We start from the raw sequence: 25,986 nt of genomic DNA, 5'->3' as shown, positions 1-25,986 counted from the left end.
TGCAGGTCCCGGGCAGCCTCTTCCACAGAGCTCTCAGTTTCCTCACGCATGGCTGTAAAAGTCAGCCAGCCTACGGTCCCCAAAAGGACAGCCATGGGGAACCATAACAGCAGCCAGTCCTCTATTCCACCACTCAAAGGTGGTGGTGGCTCCTTGCCGATCTGTATCGAATCCTGCCACAGACTACGCCAAATGTAAAGCCAGTAGTCACGGACACTATCAAAGCAGCCCAGCCAGTGCAGGTTCGCATTGGATTCGGACAGTCGGTAAAGAAACAATGGAGCCAAGAACTGGTGGGCCATAGTCTTTAATTCTAGCTTGCACCTGGCGGGCAAGTAAAAACACACACTGGGCTCCAAAACCCAATCACATTCAGTGCTCACAAAGCTACTGATTTATCCGAGTTTCCTAGAATCAAAGGTTTCTAGCTCACCAGCCTTATTCTCCTCAGTTCCCCGGCTGCTTTTCCTGGCCTCCTCCACGTGGCCTCCTTCCGCTGCTGGCTCTACTCTCTCTGCTCTCTCATGCTAACCTCAGGAACCAAGGGCACAAACTCTGTTCTGCCCCCATTTTATATTGTAGCTTCACAACCTCTAATCCAATATACAAAATAGGAAAGTCTCTAATACAAAGTCACTTCTCTGAGGCATGATTGGATTGTACCACCCCACATCAAAAAGGGTGGGAAAGGCTTAATCCCAAAACCAAGCCCCAGGCTACAAGGATTCTGCCTGCCTTTAGCCCACCCCAACACACATTAATATCACCTGGGCTACAGCCTCCTCGTGTTATCTTTAACAAAGTGAGCATAATACATTTTATCTGCCCAATACCATGGCTACTGGCTTTACACCCGTGTGATGGTGTTCGTGGTGCTCTATCCTTCCTCCCCACCCCAGAGCCCCCGCTCATTTCCAGTCCTGCTTTTTGTGTTCTCAAGGCCCCTGGGAGTGCCCACTAGCCCTGGCAGGCCAGGCCGGCAGTACTCCCGGGGCCCCGGGCTGAGCATGGCACCTGTTCCTGCAATTAGAGGACTAGGCTGGGATCCCAGGGTCAAAGACATGACCATTGACAGGTGAGCGGAGGCTGGTGGGCTCCAAGGATGGGTAGGGAGGGCTGTTGAAGGAAGGCCTGGGGACTCTGGGCTTCCTTACACCCAGCTCAGCAGGAAGCTGTGTTCCCCACGAGGCCTAGCACCAGCCTCGTGTTTCTACTATCAGTCCCCTTCCTGCCAAGTTCACAGCCTCGCCCCCCGCAACCCTCCCCCACCATGTCCTCTGAGACACACCACACATCCCCGCGCTTCTACGGCCTGGCCTGCAGAGAACCACCCCAGAGAGCGAGGGGCGAGGAAGCAGGCCAGGAGGGTCCCAGTCTCCTGCATGTGAAGCCTGAAGGGGAACCCTGATATTATCTCCAAATGTGGTCATTCAGTAAGTGCTTCTTTGTTAAGAGCGTTAATGTAAAATTTATAAATTTCTTTTTTTATGATCCCACTCTGTCATCTATCCACTTCTTAAAAATACAGCAGAAGCTTCAAGGAACGCAAGCAGATGGGGTCTCTCAAGCTGCGGGGAGGCCCTGCTTCACAGGGTCACCCAGAATCTCCACCGAAGGAGGGACTCAGTGTAGGCAGTCTACCTGTAACCCCTCCCCAACCTCCCCTAAGGGAAGCCCTTGCACTGGGAGAAACCCACGAGGTAGGTCCTGGTCTGGCAGAGTTTGCAGGGCCTGGGCCTGAGCCTGAGCTTGGGGCAGGGCAACCTCCCTGCTTCCTTCAGATGGGTGGGCCAGCCCTTCCCCACACAGGGTCCCAGCCACTGGGGGCCGTCCTCATAGCCCACTTCTCCAGCCTCAGGAGCAGCGCCAAAACCCACACATAAGGAGCACACAGGGGACACTACAGAAACTTCTCTGGACACCAGCTTCTAGGCTGGATGCCATCACCTGGGCCACCAGAGCCTCGGGGTCTCAGAGACACACAGCCAGCTGGGCAACGACTACACATGTGGACCCCGTGGCCCCAGGCCTCCAGAGTGAAGCCTGGCAAGTAGAAGCAGCCACTGAGGCTGACAAAGGTGTGAAGAGAGAACAGTAAGGTCAGCAGCTTTTTGACTTGCTAATTGCCTGGCCACAGCCTGGGGGTCCTGGTGGGAGGAAGTGATGAGGAGGACAATACAAAGCGCTGTTTTACTTCTTGCCAAGAGCTGTGCTCAAGGTTTCACAGACCTTCCTGGCCACCCTGCAGAAACTGGCTCCCTTCTCCCTAGGTAAGGAAGTCCTGGCGGGCAGGCTCAGACAGGTTAGGTAACTTGCTGACTCGCCCATGAATAGGGAGGGAAGATTCCAGACCAGATCTGTCTCCAGAGCTTTTAACACAGGGGGTCCCCAAACTTTTTACACAGGGGGTCAGTTCACTGTCCCTCAGACCGTTGGAGGGCTGGACTATAAAAAAACTATGAACAAATCCCTATGCACACTGCACATATCTTATTTTAAAGTAAAAAAACAAAATGGGGACAAATACAATATTTAAAATAAAGAACAAGTAAATTTAAATCAACAAACTGACCAGTATTTCAATGGGAACTATGGGCCTGCTTTTGGCTAATGAGATGGTCAATGTTGGTTCCATATTTGTCACTGCTAGCCGGAACAAGTGATATGACGCGCTTCTGGAGCCTTGATGCGTGCATCCCGTGTCACTGGAAGTAGTACTGTATGTGAGTGATGCTGTGCTTTGCTGCACCACCACATACAGTGCTCCTCTCACTGACCACCAATGAAAGAGGTGCCCCTTCCAGAAGTGTGGTGGGGGCCAGATAAATGGCCTCAGGGGGTCGCATGTGGCCCGTGGGCCATAGTTTGGGGACCCCTGTTTCAACAGCAGGTATCAGGTCCCCATTCCTGGGAGGGTAGGAAGAGGGAAAAAGGAGAAAGGGAGAGAGGGAAGGAGGGAGGGAGAGGAGGCAGGATCTAACAGCAGATCTCCTAAAATGGGCCCAGTGTGGCTAACAGGTAGCATTATCAGTACCTAACCCTGATCTCCCTCCCCAACTTTAAAATCACATCTCTCTTAAAATATCTATTCAGACATTATCTCTTTTTAGCTGTAAGCCATCTCTTCATTCATTCATTCACTCGTTCATTCATCTTATTTGCGGTACCCCATTCTGCGCTCTGCCCTGGGCCTGCCACAATGGTTAGATCATGTAAGAGCTTGGGAGCTGTAAGGCCAGGAGCTACCATTGCGGCCATTCACATGCAGATTCCCATTGGATTCGGGGAGACAGTAAAGAAATGACAGAGTCGGAGGATGGTGGGCCATTCTGTTTATTGGTATCTCACCAAGATAGGGAAGCCACAAGAGAAAACAAGGGAAAAGCAGAAAACCAGCTTTTCCCATGAAGGGGAAGGGATCAGGGAGGCCCCTGCAATGGTGATAGCAGGAACTGAGAGAGCAAGCTCTCAGTCTGCCCCACTTCATAGTGTAGAAATCAAAACCTTTAATCCAATATACAAACAAGGAAGTCTCTGATACAAAGTCACTTATCTCAGGCATAATTGGATTCCTTATGAGAGTGCACCACCCAGATCATGCAATCAGTCAAGGGTGTGGGGAAAAGCTTAGTCTTAAAACTAAGCCTCAGGCTACAAGGATCCTGCCTGCCCACAGCCTGCCCCCAACACACATTAATATCACCTGGGCGATGGGCCTCCAAGTGGGCAGCACCATCTTTAACAAAGGGAGCATAATATATTTTATCTGCCCAACAGGAGTCCTGAAGGGAGAGATCTCCCATCTAGAGCAGGAGTTGGGAAGGCTGCCTGCAATGCTGGGCTTGGTCTGGGGAGGGCGCTGATGGAGAAGTGCAGAGAGGGATGGCGGGGGAGGGCCAGCCTGCTGGAAGGCCAGATACCAGGGTCACCAGCAGTGCTTACTAACTTAAAGAAATCCCTCTTGTTGGGCAGATAAAATATATTATGCTCACTTTGTTAAAGATGGTGCTGCCCACATGGAAGCCTGTCACCTAGGTGATATTAATATGTGTTGGGGGCAGGCTGTGGGCAGGCAGGATCCTTGTAGCCTGGGGCTTGGTTTTAGGACTAAGCCTTTCCCACCCTTTTTGATGTGGGGTGGTACAATCCCATCATGTCTCTGATAAGTGACTTTGTATTAGAGACTTCCCTATTTTGTATATTGGATTAAAGGTTTTGATTTCTGCCCTGTAAAGTGGGGCATACCAGGAGCTTGCTCTCTTGGTTCCTGAGAAAACTTTAGAGGAGAGGACAGAGAGGAGAGCAGACAGAGGCCACGTGGAGGAGCCAGGAGAGGCAGCCAAGATGGCGGAGTGTTGAGTGAGAGGCCAGTTTGTGCAGAGTTTGTGCAGGGAGAAGGAAGGAGATGGGGAACAGAGGTGAATAAGTCTGGTGAGCTAGAAACCTTTGATTCTAGGAAACTCGAATAAGTCAGTAGCTTTGTGAGCACTGAATGAGTGGGTTTTGGAGCCCAGTGTGTGTTTTTACTTGCCTGCCGGGTGCAAGCTAGGATTAAAGATGATGGCCCACCAGCTTTTGGATCCGTTGTTTTTTTACCGACTATCCGAATCCAATGCGAACCTGCATGGGCCAGGCGGCTGTGATGGTGCCATGCCTACTGGCCACACACCTCTTTTCTCAAGATCATCCAAATTTGCTAAGGTCCCTGGCTTCCCAGTGAGTGACCTTCTTTACCACAAGCGACAATGTGACCCTAAAAGCCAGGTATCTGACTCTTATTTCCAATAGGGCTTTATAGGCATCAGCTCTATAAATAAAGACAACTTTTGTTTCTGAAAAGTGGCTGGTCATACCTAATTCAGTGAGGATCATTTTCAAATGTGACACTCTGGCGAAAGTCTTGGTTGCACAATAATTTCTCCAATTTTATCCTGATAAGAACCCATTCAAATAATTTTATCACCACAAGAAGGAAGAAAACTCAGAACTCAGAATTTCTGATTTGGGGATCAGGAATAATCAGATATCATTTTTAAAATGTGCTATATTAGTTTACAAATGCAGAGTTTACTAAATTGATTTTGATAATAGAACACTTAAGAAGAAAGTGAAAGTACTTTTCTCTGTATGTGGTAGACCATTAAAATGATAACATTCAAAATAAGCACAAACACATCATCAATTCATTCAGTCACAGCCTTGTAGGGAGGCACCCTTGGACGGGAACTGGGTCTACTCCTCCTGTGTCTCCTTACACAGCTATGGAATGATTGCCCAAAGAAAGTACAGATTCACAGATCATCTCTCGTGAAAATGTCCAACTCTCCAAGGAACTTAAGGTCCTACTTTCCATTTCATAGTCTCCCACCTCTTGTGACTGCGAGGATCCCTTTAAAATGTCAAACAAGTTATGGAGCCTCATGAGAGTACGCTGAATTTTTATTGGATATTTTGATGACTCTGAGAAAACATGATGGCCCAAAGCTCTTATGGATTCAGTAACTTTTAAATGAAGGTACAGATATTTCATAGGAGTGCTATAGATCAGCAATTTCCAAAAAGAAAAAGATAACAGCCAACACAATAATAGCCATCTGGTGTGAATAAATAAAAATTATACCTATTTTTTTGGTCAGATCAGCAAAAGATATATTTTTTGGTATGCCACAGAACTTTAGTAATTAATTTATGTGTGCCATGAGAGGAAAATTGTTAAATATCACTGCTGTAGATTGTCACACTTGTGGTCTGCAAAGAATTGACCTCTTGGTTCAGTTTCCTGCGACAATGACTGGGGACTTAGATGAGGTGACCTGCGTGGCCAAGGGGAAATCGATAAACTTGACCCCTGCAGTGGCTGGCACATGCTCACCCATGGGGTTGGCCTTCTTGGACCCCAGAATCATCACATGATAAAGCTGGTTCACCCTCCTTGAGGATGAAGGACAGTAGGGAGAGAGGCCCAGCTGTCCCTGCTGATCCGCCACCTGAATGCGACCACATGAGTGACCCCAGGCAATACCAACAGACCAACCAGCTAACAAACAGAATCAGGAGAATGCCAGCTTGCTGTTGTTTTAAGCCATAAAGTTTTGGAGTAGTTTGTTATGCAACAATAAATAATCAAAACACATCGCTATTGATGTAATTTGAAATATACCAGTATATAAAATGAATAAGATGGAGTATCCATTGATTTAATAATTATTTACCAGGATCTAGTGAGTACATATTGTCAGGCTACCCTCAGGGTTGGCTGGATACACATACAAATACACAAACCCTTTGAAATAACCCTGCAGCTCCCAAGGTCTGAAACTTACAGTAGAAAAGGAAACCCCATTTTAGGATAATATTCTATATAGAGTATTTTCAAAGTTTGAAAAAAACTAGAACTGCTTCCCCACCTCCTCGCCAGGTCTACAGTTCTGCTGGTTTGATCCCTGGTCTGAAAATCCTCAGTGGTAGTTTTGTATCTGCCTGAGTTCAGCATTTTTCTTTGCTTTCCTCTGCTGCAGTGTGAGGTCCGGTCAAACAGTTCGTCTTTACTGGGGACTAATCATGTGTAAGGCAGCCCTCTACAATTTATAAGGTTCTCTTCATTTGACAAATCACTTGCACATGCATTATCTCATTAAACCTTGAGACAACTCAGGGAGGTGGTCGGCTCCAGGCCCTTGGAGCACACTTGCCCAAAGAGGGTCAGTGCAAATCTGTCACCACTCTGGGACAAATGGTTTGGAGCACAGACCTTTCCAGTGGTGGGGCGTTTTCACAAACTTATATTAAAGATGACAGTCTCATAAATGACATCTTCATAGTACAATTCAAAAGGTGACACTCCTCTATCCACAGCATTAATGCCTTTTCAATTAGAATGTTAGGTCAGTTTCTGTTTTGTTCCATGGAAGTTTTAATTAAGACCAAAAAAACGTGAATATCTCACATCCTTTTACAATAGCCATGAAAAGTTTGGATTTTTCTCTTGTTGAGGCTCCATTCCCTCAGGGATGTTTAAGAAAAATGTGATTCAGATTTCCAGATGTTAATTTTCAGATGTGCCTCAGCATGCCTCCATAAACCATCTGGTAGCAGCAACAGCTGGAGTGAGTCCAAATGTAAATGTTCATTCAGGTAAAAGGGTATTGACAAAATTGAACTGATTAGTGGTTTGTCAACTGAATTTGTGAATTTGTTTAATCAGCTGTTGAAATGAGCTCTCAGTAACCAAGCCAGGCTTTCAAAATTCTAGAGTCAGTTTTCCATTTTTGCTCAAAAGGTGGGGATTCCTCACCTGGATAACCTGGTCAGAAATGATTTGTGTTTTGTCTTAGTGTTTACTCTGCTTTACTGAAGTGCTCTGAAGCTCTGAAGTGTTTTCATTAATATTGAAATATCTTTGCATCCCTACCCCCTTTTTACAAAACAAAGGACTGTCCCTGCAATGTGTTAGGATGGTGGGTGTAGAAAAGTTAGTAGGGCTCCAGAGTGGTGGTAAATGAATATTTTGATTATCCAGCTTCTGACTCAGGAAAATACATAAAGCATAAGCGAGTGGCAACATTCCCACCTCCTCCCCTGGTTCTTGGAATGAAAGATAATATCCCCCAGCCATCTGACTCTGGGACCTCCAACAGGGAAAGACCATCTCATTAATTCAGCTCCTCCTTTTGGGGGAAGTTTTGATAATTATGTCAGGGGTTGGGCTCAACTTTCCATAACTATTTCCTAAGTTTTAACTCTGCAAATGAACAACAATGATGACCATCAGTAAAAAATATAAAAATTAATTTTAAAAATATTCAGAAAGTGTACTTTATTAACATTTTATAAAGTATTTCAAAGCACCTCTTAAACAATTAATTTCCTAATTTAAAGATGCCAATAATAGGCCCTGGCCAGTTTGCTCAGTGGTACAGTGTCGGCCCGGTGTGTGGAAGTCCCAGATTTGATTCCCCATCAGGGCACACAGGAGTAGTGACCCTCTGCTTCTCCACCCTTCCCCCCCCTTCTCCTCCTCCTCCTCCTCCTCTTCTTTCTTCTTCTTCTTCTTCTTCTTCTTCTTCTTCTTCTTCTTCTTCTTCTTCTCCTTCTCCTTCTCTCTCTCTCGCTCTCTCTTCCCCTCCTGCAACCATGGTTCAAATGGTTTGAGCAAGTTGGCCCTGTGTACTGAGGATGGCTCCATGGCTTCCCTCAGGTGTTGGAGTAGCTCAGTTGCCAAGCAACAGAGCTTCAGCCCCAGATGGACAGAGTATCAGCCGGTAGGGGGCTTGCCAGGTGGATCCTAGTCTGGTCATATGTGGGAGTCTGTCTCTCTGCCTCCCTATCACTCACATAATTAAAAAAAAAAAAGATGCTAATAATAGCAAACATTTATTAAGCATTTATTAGATGCCAGATATTTTGTTAACTGGCTAATATAGATCATGTCATTTAATGATCATGTTGTACCTAGGAGATTCTCTTATTAACCTCAATTGTATACACTGGGAAAATGAGCTGTAGAACATTACAAAGTTTGCCCAGGGTCACAGATCTTGTAAACTATAGCTGAACTGGGATTTGAACTGAACAAGATTGATCTTAGATCCCCACATCCTTAAAATCTCAATTATTTAATTATAATATTACTCAATTATTGATATTAATTCATTAGTTCCTTCATTCAGTCATTCACTCATTCATTCAACAGAGGTTTAATGACGACTGGAGAGTCACAATTCAACACCATTTAACCCCTCATTTTAAGAAGTTTACAGTTCACTGTTCCTTATATTCATTCCAGGCTTTCCTGCTTCTGTGGCTTCTTTCACGTTGTTCCCCTCGTCATGCTATTCCCCTCGCCAGGCGTCCTTCGCACACTTCTCTGCATCTGCTAATTCAAGCTGGCCTTCAGGAGCCAGCTCAGATGTCTCCTGAGCTCACCCTTGTCATCTCCTAGGTGGCAGCAATCCCTCCCTTACCTGCATTTCTAATTTGGTCAGAGTCACCTAGAGCAGTGTTTTTCAACCAGTGTGCCGTGGCACACTAGTGTGCCGTGAGACATGGTCAGGTGTGCCGTGGGGAAATTAAACATGGGTCCCCAAACTATGGCCTGCATGCTGGATACGGCCCGTGGAGGCTATTTATCCGGCCAGCCGCCAGCCGCCTCCATCCAAACATAAACATTTCCCTCACAATCCCTCCAGCTATCAGCAACAGGAAGAGTGGAGGCACAGGGAATGCCCACTGACCAATCACATTCTAGGATTCATCCTGACCACTAGTGATGAACCAATAGTAGGCTGCCTCCCATCCACTCCCAGGAAGGTCCCTGCTCGGGCTGCCCCGCACTTGTCATTGTGTGGCCACAGCGAGTAGTTGAAGCTGCTACTCCTCCCCATGGTTCTGATTTCTTATCCTGGTCAGGACAGGAGGTAAATGTTGCCACCACTAGATGAAGCCTCAGCCTCAGCTGGTTATGTCTATCCTGATGGTGTATATAGATATTTGACCTTTTTCTTTGTAAAAGAGGCCCCCGCAGAGAGTGATATACAATGCATCACAATGCATCACAATGTTATCTAACTTTAAAGCTAAAGTTTGCTGATCTTCCTTTGGACAGTTTTTGGTTATCTGTTGTCAAGGAGTTCCCCATTCTGGCCAACAAAGCTATTTTGACATTGCTCCCGTTTTCAACCACATAGCTATGTGAGCTGAGCTTCTCAAGCTTGACTGCGATAAAAACTAAAAACAGAGAGAGACTGAGAACTGTTGAGGAAGAGCTTCGTGTGTGTCTTTCTACCATTCCTGCCAGGATATCCCTTTTGTGTTCATCAAAACAGGCCCAGGTTTCACACTGAGTATAAATACATTTAGAAACTATATTATTAACTATATGTATAATATGTACTGTGTTAGAGTGTCATTTTGTGTCATTTTGGTAGGTGGTGTGCCCCAGGATTTTGTAAATGTAAAAAATGTGCCGTGGCTCAAAAAAAGTTGAAAATCACTGACCTAGAGGTTCATTTTTTTCAGAACCAATTTTGTTCCTGATGAACCAGGAATGTTCTTTATTTATCAGCACCAAGGAGCAAAGAGCACAGCAGAATGAAAAGAGAAAGCCAGCTGACTCCCTTCCCCAGATAACTCACCAATCACAAGGGAGAAAACTGGACTGTAACAACATGGAGGTCTGGCTGATCACCATCTTAGCCCCAGGGTTAAAATTAGCATTAAGGGAGACAAAAAGTGTGTGTTTGCATCAGGTGGGCTGGGAGTGGGAGTAGGCAGGGCAGTGGTCTGTACTAGATTTTTTAAAAACTCAAGAGACATAACCAAATATATCATTGATGAGATACCTATTCCAAAAAATGTTATAAGATATATTTTGGAAATAACAAAGAAAATTTTGATATGAATTAATTATTCAATAATATTAGGGAATTGTTAATTTGGTTAGCGTATGATATTAATACTTATTAGCATCATTTATAAAAGTTGTGTAAAAGAAAGATTTCTTTTGGAAGTATCTGTTGAATTATTTTGGAATGAGGGGTCATTATGTCTGCAATTGTTGAGCAAATATGTACAGCAGGTCCTGGAATAAAGATTCATTCAAGGTAATTTCATTATAACATTAATGAGATGCCATAGAAAATTAACTCTTGTTTATATCAATTAGCCTGTAGTGAAACTAGTTACATGTACCATATTTTTTGCTCCATAAAACGCACTTCCCTCCCCCCTCCAAAAGTGGAGGGGAAAATACCCTAGCATCTTATGGAGCGAAAAACATGGTATTTTGTTAAATATTTTAATACACTATTTGGTTCAGAATATTTTTTCTCTTATTTTCCTCAAAACTCTAGGCATGTCTTTTGGTCAGGTGCATCTTATGGAGTGAAAAATACGGTAAGTAACCAATAGGTTCTTAAAAATGCAGAACCTACCAATGATGTTAAGTGAGGACTTTATGTGTGTGTGTGTGTGTATAAAAATATACCTATATAATAGGTATAATATGTAATATGGCAAAATGCTAACTGGCTAGTAACTTATGCTTTTCTTTTACTGTTCTGTATGCTTAACTTTTTTCACAATAAACATATTTAAGTAAAAGAATAGAGTTAAGAAGTAACATCAGACTTTTTGGCCAGGTAGAGAAAAGAGAGAAAACAAACCAGGACTAGGATGGACTGAACCCCACTATTATGAACTCCATCACTATGCTGGGAGAGAAGTGGTCCCTGCTGTGAGTGCACAGCCCTCACCAGAGGTAATGCTATTTCTTCCACTTTACTGATGAGAAAGGAAAATATGAGCAGACACCACTCTTTCTTTGAGAAATTCATTTAGCATGTGATGAAAGCCTACTCTGTCCCAAGTCATTCACACATGCTAATTTATTTAATATGATTATTTTGTGAGACCATTTTTGCTCTTATTCCCATTTTATAGGTAAGGGGAATGTTTCCCCTCAATTCAGTGGTTTTATTTAGTTCCTGGAACTAGGACATGGCAGAGTGAGAATGTGATCTCGGTTCTGCAGATTCCAAGTCATATGTTATTCTAAGACTCTGCAGTGTCCTTTCCTAGGTAATAAAAGCCAAAGCCCTCAGGACAGAGCCACAAAGCCCATGGAGTTGGTCCTGGGTGGGTCTGGATGGAAAACAGAGAGGCCCCTCTCTGGGTTATCACTTGTATCCTTTGGGAATGGTACTTTGCAAAAATAGACCATTGGACCTCACTGGAGAACCATGGTGTTTCAGGATTTCATACCAGCACTTCTTGAAATTGCGAGCTGGCTAACAGCAGTGATAGAAATGTCTGTTGACTCCCTGTCTAGCCATCGGGTCAGCAGAGTCCACCCAGGGGCTTCTCTGATTGCACCTGGGGGTGCTATCTGCAGTTGGGAGTCAAGTTCTCAGAAAGAGGGATTTCTGAATCAGAGAAGACAGCAGCCACTGGACCACATCAAGGAGGAAACAGACACTCAGGAAGACATTGAGTTGCAGTGCTGGGAAATGCTGACGGATTAGCAAACTGCAGGATGGGCATCCTTGCTGGAGCAGAGAGGAGGAGGGAGGCTAGAAGGAGGACCGGAGCAGGCAGGGATGTAGGAAGGGTCAGGAGCCATGAACATCTGGGGATGCTTAATGGAGAGGAAATGTAGACCTCCCACACAGTAGCACTTTTATGAGCTCTGATTGCACACTAGGGGTACAGAAAAAATGACAGAAACTAGCACACTGGTAAATAATAACCCTTCTTGATGCAGAAAACCTGCTGCTTTCTTCAATATTTTCCCTTCACTAACACATGTAAGAGGAGAAAATGACGAGGATATCAGTGTGACAGGAAGAGAGCTAAGTGCGTGTCTAAACATTGACAGCTCTGGGAGGCCATGACAAATAGGAAAACCCTGAGCATGAAAGGGGGTGATGTGGGAAATCCACAGAAATGTAACTCAAACATTTAAGTCTTGGAGCCATCACATGAGTTGGGAGGGTAAGGTGGGGCTGGAGGGTGAGGGAGAGTGGGAGCCGGGCCTCAGCTGACCCACTCTCTCGCTCACTCATTCATCCACTTAGTCATTCACTCAACTCACTTCCTCACTCAGGTACTCATTCACTTAGTCATTCACTCATTCATTCATTCACTCACTCATTTATTCATGCACTCAATCACTCATTCATTCACTCATTCATTCACTCATTCATTCACTCAGCTCTCTTCTTTCTTTTCTTTCTTTCTTTCTTTCTTTCTTTCTTTCTTTCTTTCTTTCTTTCTTTCTTTCTTTCATTCATTCAGTACAATGTTAAAAATGTGTGCTCTGGAGTCAGGCACATCTGGATTCACACCCCAGCCCAACCACATGAGAGCTCTGTGAATTTGGCCAAGTTACCTAGACTCTTCAGGCTTCAGTTTCCTCATCTTCTACAAGGGGGTCTCTGTCATGGAAATGTTATGAGGAACAAAATGCAAAGTCCAGTAGTCTGATAATATCACCACCTGGAGCTGGCACATAATGGGTGGTCCATTGATGCATGCTATTTATCAATAAATAATAATGAGCTCTGGCCTAGTTGCTGAAGGTACAAAGATGATGACTTTGGGGCATGACTTTACCTTTTGCTTGTGGAATGAGACACAAGCTAATCATTTCTTCTAGGCCTATGTTCTTCTTCCCTTCTATTTCCTTTTCCCCCACTTTCCCATATACAGAAAACCCAGCAGATGGACCAAGGGAGCGGAGAGGTGCTGCAGTCAGAGCAGAAGTGAGAAAATGTGAACATTCAGGCTTCTCTGTGCCTGGCAAATACCGGGCACTTGATAACTGAATAAATGATGTGCCTCTAGGGGCCAAATTCTCCTAGGAAAGATGAAAATGTTTGTCTAATTTTTTTTTGGCATTTTGATTAAAATGGAATCACTCATTTGAAATTCACTCATTCGTAATGAATCGGGTCTGGCCCAGTGACAAGTTTTGTTTGGCTTGCCCAATATTTTAAGAATTGGAAAATTTCATATGAATAATTGAATTTTCAGCTTCTCCCGAAAAACAAGAAGATCTGGCAGTTGTGGGCTGGCACTCGCATGCAGAACTGCCCCATCCCTGGGGACTTGCCCTCTGTCCCCAGCTGTGCAGCATCCCACAGCTAGGACACTACCTTTTCCTTACATTTTCCAAGCGGGCCACAATTTCATTGGATTGTCTTGGTCATCCTTGCGGTGGCCACAGGTGAGGCGAGGAGCACTCAGAGGCCCCTCAGCACAGTCCTTTCTCACACCCACGTGCTGTCTGTCCCCTTTGCCCCTTCGGTGCTTCTCTGCTTGGACTGCGAGTCTTGATGACGGATTTTTCCCTTTCCATCCAGATACATTGGCCCTGTGTCAACACCGACACAACACTGACACAACCCTTCCCTTAAGATTATTCCCCCTCTGGGCAGAAAATGAAAGATTGTATGACAATTACTGTGGCATCTGATACAAGGGCAATTTCCCTCTAGTTAGCCAACCACAAGATGGAACATAACTGCACGTTCTCTGCATACCTTCTGCGTGACTGAGAGGGAGCCTATAGTGAAGGCTTTGCTGATTCTGAGATCAGGATAGTTAAAAGTGAAGACAGTATTATTTCTTTTTAAAAAATGAATGAATTCTGAAATCTGTACCTTCTTTGTAGAGATTCAAAATGCTTCCCAACAGTTAAGGCTCTGAGAAGTCCCACAAGAGAGAGAATTATTTGACTTTGTATAACTCAGCTTTTGCTCAATGTTCTTTTCTTTGCCTAATTATTTTGAACTCTATGAAACATGTTCCAGTGAACACAAACTCATAAAATGCTAGTGAATTCAGTAGCCCCATTCAATGGGCCATAAGTCTTAGTGACAGAGCATAGGGTTTATGGAATGGGAGAGTAGGGAGTAAGAATGCAGGCTTAGAGATTCATGAATCCATATGTCTCTAAAGCATTATCTCTGAAGTTAACAAATAATATATTTCATAAATGTATTGGTGACTATTTTCAAATATATTAAGGTATTACTGAAATTTATTAAATATGAATCCATGTACAAGCAAATAAAAAAAAGTAAAGACATAGGAGGACTCAAGCATCAGAGAGCAGAGGCTTTCAAGGTCACTTTGTCCTTTAATCTGTGGCACATTTTTATTTTTGTCCCAGCTGAACCCTTACTCAGATCCTGGTGAAACCAGAGCACATCCTTTGGTCCCTGGGGAGCCAGAGAACTCAGCTTAAAAACCATTTGTCGAACTGTGTCTGTTAGGAAGGAGGAAGCAGAGGTCTGGAGAGAGGCAGTAGCTTGACCAAGCTCACGGAGTAAGGGAGTGGATGCAGAGGGGCCTCATTTGCAGTCTGGTGCCCTTTACCCTTCGACATGCTGTCCTCAAGGGCAGCTCCCAGAGCAGCAGTAATAGCTGGACCACTGGTGTGTCACTCTAGCTGGGAAGATGTGGCCTTCACGTCACAGCAAACTGGCTCTTGTCCCACTGACTGACGGCACTTTGGGGAAATCCACTCTGAATTTCTGTTTCCTGGGTTTGCCCAGCTCGAGCCCTGCTGTCCCCCTAGAGCAGCCAGTCCCCAGTACAGCCCTCAAGATCTCTCTCCTGTGCACACTTGTGTGTGGTCTCCTGTCACATTGTGCCACATCAGCTGGTGTGACCAATAGAGTCTGGCAGAAGTGATGGATGTCACTTCTGAGATTAGGTTAAAAAGACACACCAGCTTCCATCTCTCTTTCTCTTTCTCTCTCTCTCTCTCTCATCACTCCTAAGGAAGCTGAGCAACCTTAGCAATAGACTCATAGTGAGAAACTAAGTCCATGTCAACAGCCACATGAGGGTGCTTTGTCCTGTGTTCAGGGACTGCACCCTGGCAGACAGCTTTACTGAAGCCCTGAGCCAGAACCACCCGCTAAACAGGTCCCATATATCTGGCTCACAGAAGCTCTGAGATAGTAAACACTTGAGTTAAGCTGTAGAATTTTGGTGTCATTTGTTACACAGCACTGGAGACTGATACATAGCAGCAGTGCAATGCTGATGGTGAGCATCCTCAGAAAAATTAAAATCCAGGCCAAAATCCCCGTAAATGTTCGGCTTTCTGTAGCTAAATATGATTCTGAAGACATGACTCAAAAACCAGAATTAAAGTGTTATTTCATCAGAAGAACCAAATCTATCTATCTATATATATTATTCTATCTTATCTTTTTTTTTTTTTTTTTTTTTTTTGACAGGCTGGTAGAGAGAGAGACGGGAACATGGAGCTGCTCCTGTACCTGGCCTGACCGGGGAATTGAACTGGCAACCTCTGTGCTTCCATTCGGTGCTCCAATCAATAGAGCTATCTGGCTAGGGCTTAATTTTTATTGACTTTTAGAAAGACAGAGAGAAGAAGGGAGAGAGAGCCGAGGGAGAAGGGGAGCATTTGTTGTTCCATTCAGTCACACATTCATTGGTTGCTTCTGTATGTGCCTTGACTGGGGATTGAAACCACAACCTTGTTGTTTAGGGACGATGCTCTTAACTGACTGAGCTAACCAGCCAGGGCCTCTTGACTTTTTTTTCTTTTTTTTTAAAAAACATATATGAAACTAAAAATAAAATTTAAAAATTGAGATGTAATTCACATAGCTGAAAATTTGCCCTTCTAAAATGTATAATCAGTTGTTTTTATTGTACTCCCAAAGGTGTGCAAGCATCACCTCCATCTAATTCTATAACATTTTTTTAATTTAAATTTTTATTTATTGATTTTAAAGAGAGGGGAAGGAAGAGAGAAAGAGAGAGAAAGAAATATCAATTTACTGTCCCACTTATTTACACATTCATTTGTTGTTTCTTGTATGTGCCCTGACCGAGGATTGAACCCATAACCTTGGCTTATCAGGAAAACACTCGAAGCAACCAGGCCTATAACATTTTCATCATTTCAAAATATGCTTCTTACTTGTTTATCCCTCTCCCCCATACCTTGGCAAGCACTAATCTATAGTCTGTCTCTATGGCTTTGCCTGTGCTGGACATTTTATATAAGTGTAATCATATAGTCTGTGGTCTTTTGTGTCTGGCCTTTTTCACTTAACATAATGCTTTCAAAGTTCATCCATGTTGTGGCATATATCAGTACAGTTACTTCATTCCTTTTTATTGCTGAATATTTCATTGCGTGGATATATGACATTTTGTTTATCCATTCATTAATCGACCCCTTGGTTTTAAGCTGGCTCTCATTTCCCATAATATAGATGACAAGTCTCAGCTTCCTATGTAGCTAGTATGGATGGTCATTAACTGAATTCTGATAAATGAAACAAAATCAGAATTTGATATGTGACTTCTAAGAAATGACCTAAAGGGGAAGAGAAACACCCTTTCTACTCTTCTTCTCTCCTGCTGGCTGGAATGCAAATGTAATAGCTGAGCTCAAGCTGCCATTTTGGACCAGAAGATAGAAACTGTTTGGTAAGGTGAGCACAGCAAGAAACTAGAAGATGCTTAAATCCTTAACATGGCAGAACCTTAACCTAGTCAGGATTTACCACCCCTAGACTTCTTTATATGAACAAAATACATTTTTTATCTCATTTAAACTATTGACCCTGGGCGGGTAGCTCAATTGGTTAGAGCATCATCCCAGTAGGACAAGGTTGTGTGTTTGATGCCTCATCAGGGCAAGAATCAACCAAGGGATGCATAAATATGTGGGAAAACAAATCTATATCTCTCTTTCTCTATTCTTTTAGCTCTTCCTAAAATTAATCAATAAATATTTAAAAAATTTAAACTAGTTATATTTGGAGATTCTGGTTCTATCAAGCTGAACTTAATCTTAAATAACCGAATGCTTAAGGGGTAGTGGTTGAAAGTGCAGTCTTTGGTGACTGACAGAGTCAAATTCAAATCCTTGAAAGCTTTCTCTTGCTCACTTTCCCTGTCCAATCATTGTTAACTCCTATGATTATACCTCTTTACTCTTGCTCAAAAATTTCCATTTCTTTTCCGCCTTCACCACTGCTGCCAAACCACTATTGACTTTCTCCCAGACTTTTAAAACAGTCAGCTCTCTGGTCATCCATCTTGACTCCTGCCCCTCTTCAATCTGTTATCCACACAACACCCAGTCTGATCCTCTTAAACTGTAGTCTACATCTTGTCACTTTGCTAAAACTCATGAATGGCTTTCCATTGAACTTAGGATGAAGACCAAAGTTCTCCCCTTCTTCTTCAGGTTCTCTGGCCCCATGTCCCTCTCCTTCTGTCCACTGTGGTCTCAATGGCCTTCTTTTAATTCCTTGAATAGGCCACACTGCTTCTTACCACAGGCTTTGCACATACAACTGCTTCTTCAGCTGAAGTTCTCCTCCGTATTTCATACCTCCTGACCCACTTAACTCTGGTCATAACTTAGATCTCTTAAGAGAAGCCTTCTCTGGCCCTCCCAACTCAACTCTGTCTCCCCACTGAGTTCCATGAGCATGGGCTCTGGGCTGCATTCTGCTCACTAGTGTATCCAGCACAGGGTCTGGAATGTGGCAGGTGCTTAAAGAAGGCTTGTTAAATAAATCAATAAACGATCTAGTTGTATGACCTTGTCTAGTTGTATAACCTTAGCACATAACCTCTTCAGGTCTGAGTTTTATCATCAGAAAATAGAAATGATGACAAGGTCTACCTCCCAGGGTTCTTTCCTTTTTTTAAAAAAGATTTTATTTATTAATTTTAGAGAGGGGAGAGAAAGAAAGAGAAGGAGAGAGACAGGAGCAGGAAGCATCAACTCCCATATGTGCCTTGATCAGGCAAACTTGGAATTTTGAACCTGTGACCTCAGCATTCCAGGTCGATGCTTTATCCACTGCACCACCACAGGTCAGGGCCCTGGGTTCTGTGATTATTAAATGAGGAGACACTGGTGAAATGTGTTTAATAAATGTTAGCCATCATCATCACCCTTAACATGAAGAGTTCTCACTTTCTCACTGACCAGAAGTGAGCAAGATGGTCCATTAGGAAGTAAACGCATCATTTGAAGAGACAGGAAGACTCTCATTCTGATCTCTCAGGGTTATAGTGGAAGAACAACCCATGGGCCTCTTCTATCACCTGCCAGTGTGTGCTGTGTTGCTGGAGCAACACACATACATATGAACCTATAACTGATGTGGGAGGCTTGTTAGACACAGAAGCCCAGTGAGGTAGGTAGATATTAGAGGGATAATAAAAGGTAGTGGGGAAAAGCCTGGTCTCTATTGTCAGGAAAACCTGGATTCGAATATGAAAATTCGAATATGGAAAATTATCTAGAGCATCAGTGTCCTTATCCATAAAGTGGGGAGAATAATATAACTGACCTGACAGCAATGTATTGAGGATTAAATGCGAGGTAGTCCCATTGCCTGATATGTAACAAATGTGCAATAAATGGCAGCCAGTCTGGTTACCGGCAAAGGCCTGAGTATACTCCCATTTGAGATTAATGCCTATAAAAGTTGGCCAAGAAGATTCACTTGTCCTATCTGCCATGAGAAGGTACAAAAAGAAATCTGTGACCCAGAAGAGGACTCTCACCTGATCATGCCAACGCCCTGATCTTGGACTTCCAGTGTCACACACCCCAACCCATGGGGTGGCCAAAGCCTCTTTGGAATCACCATCTAACTCTTTACTTAGAGATCAGCTCTGAAATGAAACCTATGTTTGCACTGAGGTGTTGTCATTCACTAGAAACACTTTGAGAGAGCTGAGGATGTAGGGGCTGTATCCACGAAATAGTCACAAGACATCATTTCACATGGACCACAATTTTCTACTTCTAATAAAAATCAAGCAGCACAATAAGAAAGATAAGAGAAGGCCCCTTAGCTTTCCAAAGATGTCATTTAGTTTCCCGCTCACACATGTTGAAATCTCTATTTCCTCATCACACTGAAATTGCTTCAGTCCATTTGGGAGCCAGGAATCACTTCCTCTGGAGACTTAGACAAACAGCCAAGTCCCTTAGGTGAGGGTCATCATCGGGTTTGCTGCCCTACCAGTTGTTTTCTAACTGCCTGAATATCACCCTCCCACCTCCTGGCCTGCAGCTGCAGTGAGTCCTCTTGCTACCAGTTTCACTGTCTCTTACGAGCCTTGCCCTTGGCGGTTCTCCCAAGAAAAGGGAAGCGTGATGATGGAATTTAAATTACAAGTTTTTAGACATGGAAAATAAAGCTAGAAAGCACAGAGTAAGTGCTTTATAAGAATGAATGAATGAATGAATGAATGAACGAATGAATGAATGAATGAATTTGCCCTAAGAGCCAACCATTTTACTAACAAGGGGAAAAAAAACAACCTATATTATGGGATTTTTTGAATTTTGTTTCTCAGCACAGCTGCTCCAGAATGAGCTAGTGGGTTGGTTTAACACTGCAAATTTCTAGGTCCTACTCCAGATCCACTCACTCAGGACTTTGGGAGGAATTGGTCTTGGACTTGGCATTGCTAATGAACTCTTCAGGGGGTTTCTTGGGTTCACAAAGTTTGAATAGCAGTATGCCTCATGCACTGTAGCCTCAAGAATTCTGAACCAAAGCCTGTGAGCCAAGGAGTTCTGCCATCATGATTAATATCCAGTGCTTCCCTTTCTTGAGTAGTGGTTTGGGGAAATATTAACAGATACTCACTTTGGTTTGTGGGATGAGCTAAAGCAAGGAAAGCTGAGAGGAGCCAAAGGACTCATAAAAGTAAGTGCATGCAATATGCTACTTCACGCTTCCACATTGAAAGAGAGTTCAGTGACCGCAATCACCCAGAGAAAAACAGACGGTGTTTCACAACCCATTACAATGGTGCCTGCTTACTGGTAATTTCACAGACTCCAAGTTTCCCTTCCTGCAGACAGCTAGCAGCACAGGAAAAAAAAAAGGCAAGGGCAGTGGCTCCAGAGTCCTGATGTCAGAAAAGGACAGGAGGGTATTCCTGAACAATTATCCTCCTGAAAATCTCAAGGGCCAACCAGAGCTCATGTCTAGGCTCAACAGAATATTGTATCTGCTGTAAGTTTGGCAGGGAGCATTTTGTGTTTGCTGAGAGAGCTGGTACTATTACACAGTTAAATTGCATTAAGCAGAGCTTGTTTCTGACCATGTATCTTCATGAATAAAAGCTCAGTTTGGCTCCACAGAGGCCCATCTGAAAGGAGTTAGCAGAATTGTGTCCTCAGAGCAGTGTCCTTGCCTTTTGAAGAAGCTGTGGGGACAAACTTCAAGTTCTTATTTGCCAGAGGGAAAAGTGCTGATTCCTTAGCTGCCAGGGAGTAGAACATCATGGTGTTTTGTCAAGGCGAAAGCTTCTCCTTCAGCCTGTCTTACCTGGACTTTCCTATCCAAGAACAAGGAATATTTTTCCATCTCATTGTATCTTTTTCGATTTCCCTTAACAATGCTTTGTAATTTTCATTATATAGGTCCTTTACATTCTTTGTTATGTTTATTCCTAGGTATTTTATTTTTTTTGTTGCAATCGTGAAGGGGATTATTTTTTTGAGTTCGTTTTCTAATATTTCATTGTTGGCATAGAGAAAGGCTATGGACTTCTGTATGTTAATTTTGTATCCTGCGACCTTACTGTATTGGTTTATTGTTTCTAATAATCTTTTTGTGGAGTCCTTCGGGTTTTCGATGTATAGGATCATATCATCAGCAAAAAGTGATACCTTTACTTCTTCTTTTCCAATATGGATGCCTTTTATTTCTTTGTCTTGTCTGATTGCTCTGGCCAGAACTTCTAGCACCACGTTAAATAAGAGTGGAGAGAGTGGACAACCCTGTCTTGTTCCTGATTTAAGGTAGAAAGTCCTCAGTTTTATGCCATTTAAAATGATGTTGGCTGATGGTTTATCATATATGGCCTTTATCATGTTGAGATATTTTCCTTCTATACCCATTTTGTTGAGAGTCTTAAACATAAAATTGTGTTGTATTTTATCAAAAGCCTTTTCTGCATCTATTGATAAGATCATGTTTACCTGGACTTTCATTTTCGGTTAATTCTCCATCCTGTCTCCCCCCCCCCCCCCGCCCCCACACACACACACTCTTTCTTCTGTGGATTTCTCACTTTAGGCAAAATTGGGAAATATATTAAGCTTGTCTGCAGAACTCCACCCCACTCCTTGGTCTCGCTTTGCTGTCTCTCCCCATGTTCACCCTTTGTCTCTGCCTCCAGACACCAAGCAAGGGCTTGTCCTGCATCTAGGGCTCAGTCAGAGCCTGAGTTCTCTACCTGTCCTGAGTGGTTCACAGCCTGTCATCTGCTGCGCTCCACCAGATTCTACAAGGACTGAGGATGGCTTCCCACCACCCTCTTATTATGGATAACTCCCCAACCCTCCATATTCTTGCTATCTGTCTGCACCTCAACTTTTCAGCAACTCAAAACAAACAGGTGGGCTTCAAAGATGACAATGGAAACAGGGGAATTTGATCTTTGGAGCCTCTCTGCTGTAGTCTTCTCTCCACAATCCCTTTCAGCTCTTATGATATCTCCTACCAAATTTGTGTTGAACATTTGTCCCACTCTGCCCAGAATAGTCCTTGCATATGCCTGTTATGCTGGTCTCTTATTTGGGTAGCACCCTCTTTCGCCCTTAGAAATGACTCAGTGATGATACATTATGTGGTTATCCTACCTACCTGAAGAGACATAAAGAATAGTCACTTTTGCTCAGTGTAAATTTAAAACAGTTATGGGCATTTGCACTTCAAACCTTGTCTATATTTGTAAATGAAACTTAGCCCCTACTTGAGTAAACGTGGATATGAGTAGGTAGGATGAATAAGCATTCTGAAGTGCAAAGGGATAGGCTATTCATTGACCCAGAGCTAGTGAAAAAAAAGAATACACTAATCACAGTACTCATACCGAATTATAATAAACTGTTTACTTGTCCGATGCTCCTCTTTGATGCAGCCCGTGCATCAGGGACCATGCTTTATTTCTCTCTCTCTATCTTTCTATACCTAGACAACTGGCACATAACAGGTAACTTGTACATAACAATTACTTGTTAAGTAATTGTTGAGTGAATGAATAAAGCAACGATCAAAGGAGCAGAGTAGGGGGAGGGAATGAGTCTATCAAAGTTTGACTAATGTACATAATACTCCAATCACCTTGAACTTACAGGCTAAAAGAGGGTTGCCAAGAAGCAGTAGCCTTTGTAGGTGTGACAGGGAGAGATGTGTTCAGAAACAACAACAAGTCCTTTCTATTCCTACAGGTCTTCAAGGACAATGTGTGAACACTTCTGTACTGTACACATAGAATACATGAAATAATCATTTGAAACGGACAGTGCTTTATCTGTAATGGAAAACAATTTGTTGTTTTTTAATGAGTAAAAACTGTAATTCCAAACAACTAATCATCCCTGTACAGTGACAATCTGTTCTGAATGCTCCATAAAGCACCTTCTTACCTTGTTTCGGGTGCCTTCCTTCTCCCCGGAACATCCATGTGGTTTGAACAGGATTTGCCATTTTCTTTTAAATCCCATACTGATGGCCACAGTGATTGCTTCAAAGGTCAGCCCCTCACCTGAGCCAGGCCAATAACATCACCTGCTTCCTGGACCACAGCTTATGGTTCAGAGATGGACATGAACCAAGCCTAAGGTGGGCTGCCGAGAGCCCTTCCCTGGGGTTACAAGAGTCTTAGATCTCTGGGGGTTGAGAGGTGACCTGTGGATTGACTATGGAGCCCACAGTAAGAAAGGAGCAGAAGGGATAGGCGCCAGCTTGAAGAGGAGCAGGCTCAGAGACAGTCTGATGGGCATTCTGGGCCCTTCCTGCCGTATGCGAAACCTCTGCTTACCAGAAAGTTCAAATAGGTTTCTGTCATCTGCAATCAGAAGAGGCCAAATCCACTCAGTTCGATGCTCCAGACTCAGCAATTTCAGGTGAGGTTAGAGCTATTCTTGGTACAAAAAAGATGATTTTGCTGCATTTCTCATTGTCCTCCTGAAATCATTAGCATCCAACTGCTCAAACAAGTAGCATTCCATGTAATTCAATGCCTTGAGAAACCAAACAAATGACTTATTTCCAAAATTCAGTGTTGTTTGTTTTGGAAAATGCAGCTTTATTTCTTGTGTCATTGCAGTATTTTATTTTGATGGTTCAGAAATTCACTTTAACTCTTTCAAATGACTTTTGGCTACATGACTATATTTTCTACTAGACGATGTCAGTCACATTTCGATCTCTGGTTTTCACATTGTTTTATTTCTTCTAGGAACTTCTGCATGGGCTGCCTCAGCTTAGCTACTTTACAAAGGAAGCTATTCTTTCTTCTTTCAATTACAATGAATGCAGAAGCTGCTCTGAGCTGCTCCGCTCCTCTCATGAATTTCTCAGATCTGGGCTTATATTTCTGTTTCATTTCAGCCAAAAGGACAGGAGAAAACAAAAAGTAATGAAATAAACCATGCCAGTGTAAAGGGCATAAATTTTTGGTTGAAGTGCAAGATTAATGTGCAGTATCAATTACGGAGACTACCAAGAAAGCAAAGTCAGTTTTAGGATGCACAATGAAAGAATATTTTCTAGAACAAGAAAAAGATTGATAGTTCTCTACTTTTCCTTTATCAGCCCAATGTAGAGTGTTAGGATGTGTAATTCAGGATGCCATACCTGAAGACTGATATTCACAAACTGATGAGGGGCCAGTGTGTGTGTGTGTGTGTGTGTGGGGGGGGGACTGAAGACCTAAAGTCTGGGACATTTCGAGGAATGGGTGGGAATAATGAGCACAAGGCAGAAAAGAAAACAAAGTGCAGAAAAGTGAACACTACAGTCCTGTCAGGCGGAAGACAGTAACACTTGTCAAGGGTCCCCTAGAGCGGATATGGGCAAAGTGTAATCAGACTTCTGGAATCCTTCTAGAATAATGCTCTTCTACTGTGGAGAGCATAGCTGCAGAGTGAACAGCAAATACAGACCGGGGTTTGAATCCCAGCTCAGCCAGGAATTATTTATGTAGTTCTGGGCAAGTTTTCAACCTTGGGGAGTCTGTTTCTTCATTTATTAAAAGGGCAATGATAATATTGAACAGCTGTGTTTTTGTGTGAATTAAATTGGATAAGGTATCAGCCAAATACCTGCAAGTCTTTCAGCCCCTAGGTCCTTCACCCTTTTCATTTTGAAAGTTAGAAGTGATTCTTTTATGTGGTGCCTTGGAGGTGGCCAGCCATTCCAGGATGAAGCTGACCGTCTCTCCCAGCCATTGGCTCCCAGAAACTCACTGAAGTGGATGATGACCGCAAACTTCGGACCTTTGTGAGAGGCACATGGCCACAGAAGGTGCTGCTGACACTCTGGGTGAAGAGTGGAAGGCAATGTGGTCACATCAGTGGTGGGAATGACAGACAAGGTTCCCCAGGAAGCAGGGCATCTTGACCCATGGCCGTGTCCCCCTGCTGCTGGGTAATGGGCATTCCTGTTACACATCAAGGAAGAATGGAGAGAAAGCACAAATCTGTTCAGGGTTGCACTATGGATGCCAATCTCAGTGTTCTCAACTTAGTCATTGTAAGAAAAGGAGAGAAAGATATCCTGGTCTCACTGACACTACTGTGCCTTGTTGACTGGGGCCAAAGAAGATAGCAGATCCACAGACTTCTCAATTTCTAAAGTAGGTGATGTCTGCCAATATGTTATAAGAAGGGCCCTAAACAAAGATGGGCCCTGGCCGGGTAGCTCAGTTGGTAAGAGCATTGTCCCGACACACCAAGGCTGTGGGGTTTGATCCTTGCTCAGGGCACATACAGGAATCAGCCAATGAGAGCATGAATAAGTGGAACAACAAATTGATGCTTCCTTCTCTCTCTCTCGCTTTCTCTTTCTCTCTAAATATTAATCAATACATAAAATAAAAGAAAAAGAAAAATAAAGATGGTAAGAAACTAGGACCAAAGCACCCAAGATGCAGTGGCTAGTTACTCCATGTGTCCTGCAACACAAGCACCACGTTTCTCAGAAAAAACGATGCACTAAGAAAAACAAAAAAGAGTCCTTAGACAAATGTGCTAACCTTTTGGCTAAGACAATGAAAGAAGCCAAATGAAAATATCAGGAGCAAATTCCCAAGAGACATGAGCTGTCTTCTCTGAGAGTTTTTGCCTCTAAGTCTGAGTCTAGTCAAAAATAAAATTTTCTAAGAGTAACAAGCAAATAAGAACAAACATAAAAAATTATTAAAAACAACCCTCTCACACAGATATAGAATGTACACACATCAAAGACTTCCAACCCACTGATAAGGGAAGCCCCAGGAGCTAACGCCACTTCAAAGGAGTTTAGTAAAGACAGAAATATTTAAAGTCACACAAAGAAACTGCTCAAGTAAGATTGCTAAATTGGCAACATACAGGTTAATAATTCACAGGCAATAAAAGTGTAATCTTTGGAGATTGCCTTTTCTTTGGGTGGAAAT

The 25,986-nt window shown here is 43.3% G+C and overlaps 1 pseudogene; it reads left to right on the top strand.

The window, feature by feature from the left end:
• Positions 1 to 860: 860 nt before the first annotated feature.
• Positions 861 to 25,701, top strand: LOC136398404 (small ribosomal subunit protein eS6-like; annotated as a pseudogene).
• The last annotated feature ends 285 nt before the right edge of the window (positions 25,702 to 25,986 follow it).

This window comes from Saccopteryx leptura, chromosome 3 (genome assembly GCF_036850995.1).
Source record: "Saccopteryx leptura isolate mSacLep1 chromosome 3, mSacLep1_pri_phased_curated, whole genome shotgun sequence".
NCBI lineage: Eukaryota > Metazoa > Chordata > Mammalia > Chiroptera > Emballonuridae > Saccopteryx > Saccopteryx leptura.
This window is presented reverse-complemented; position numbering and strand designations above follow the sequence as displayed.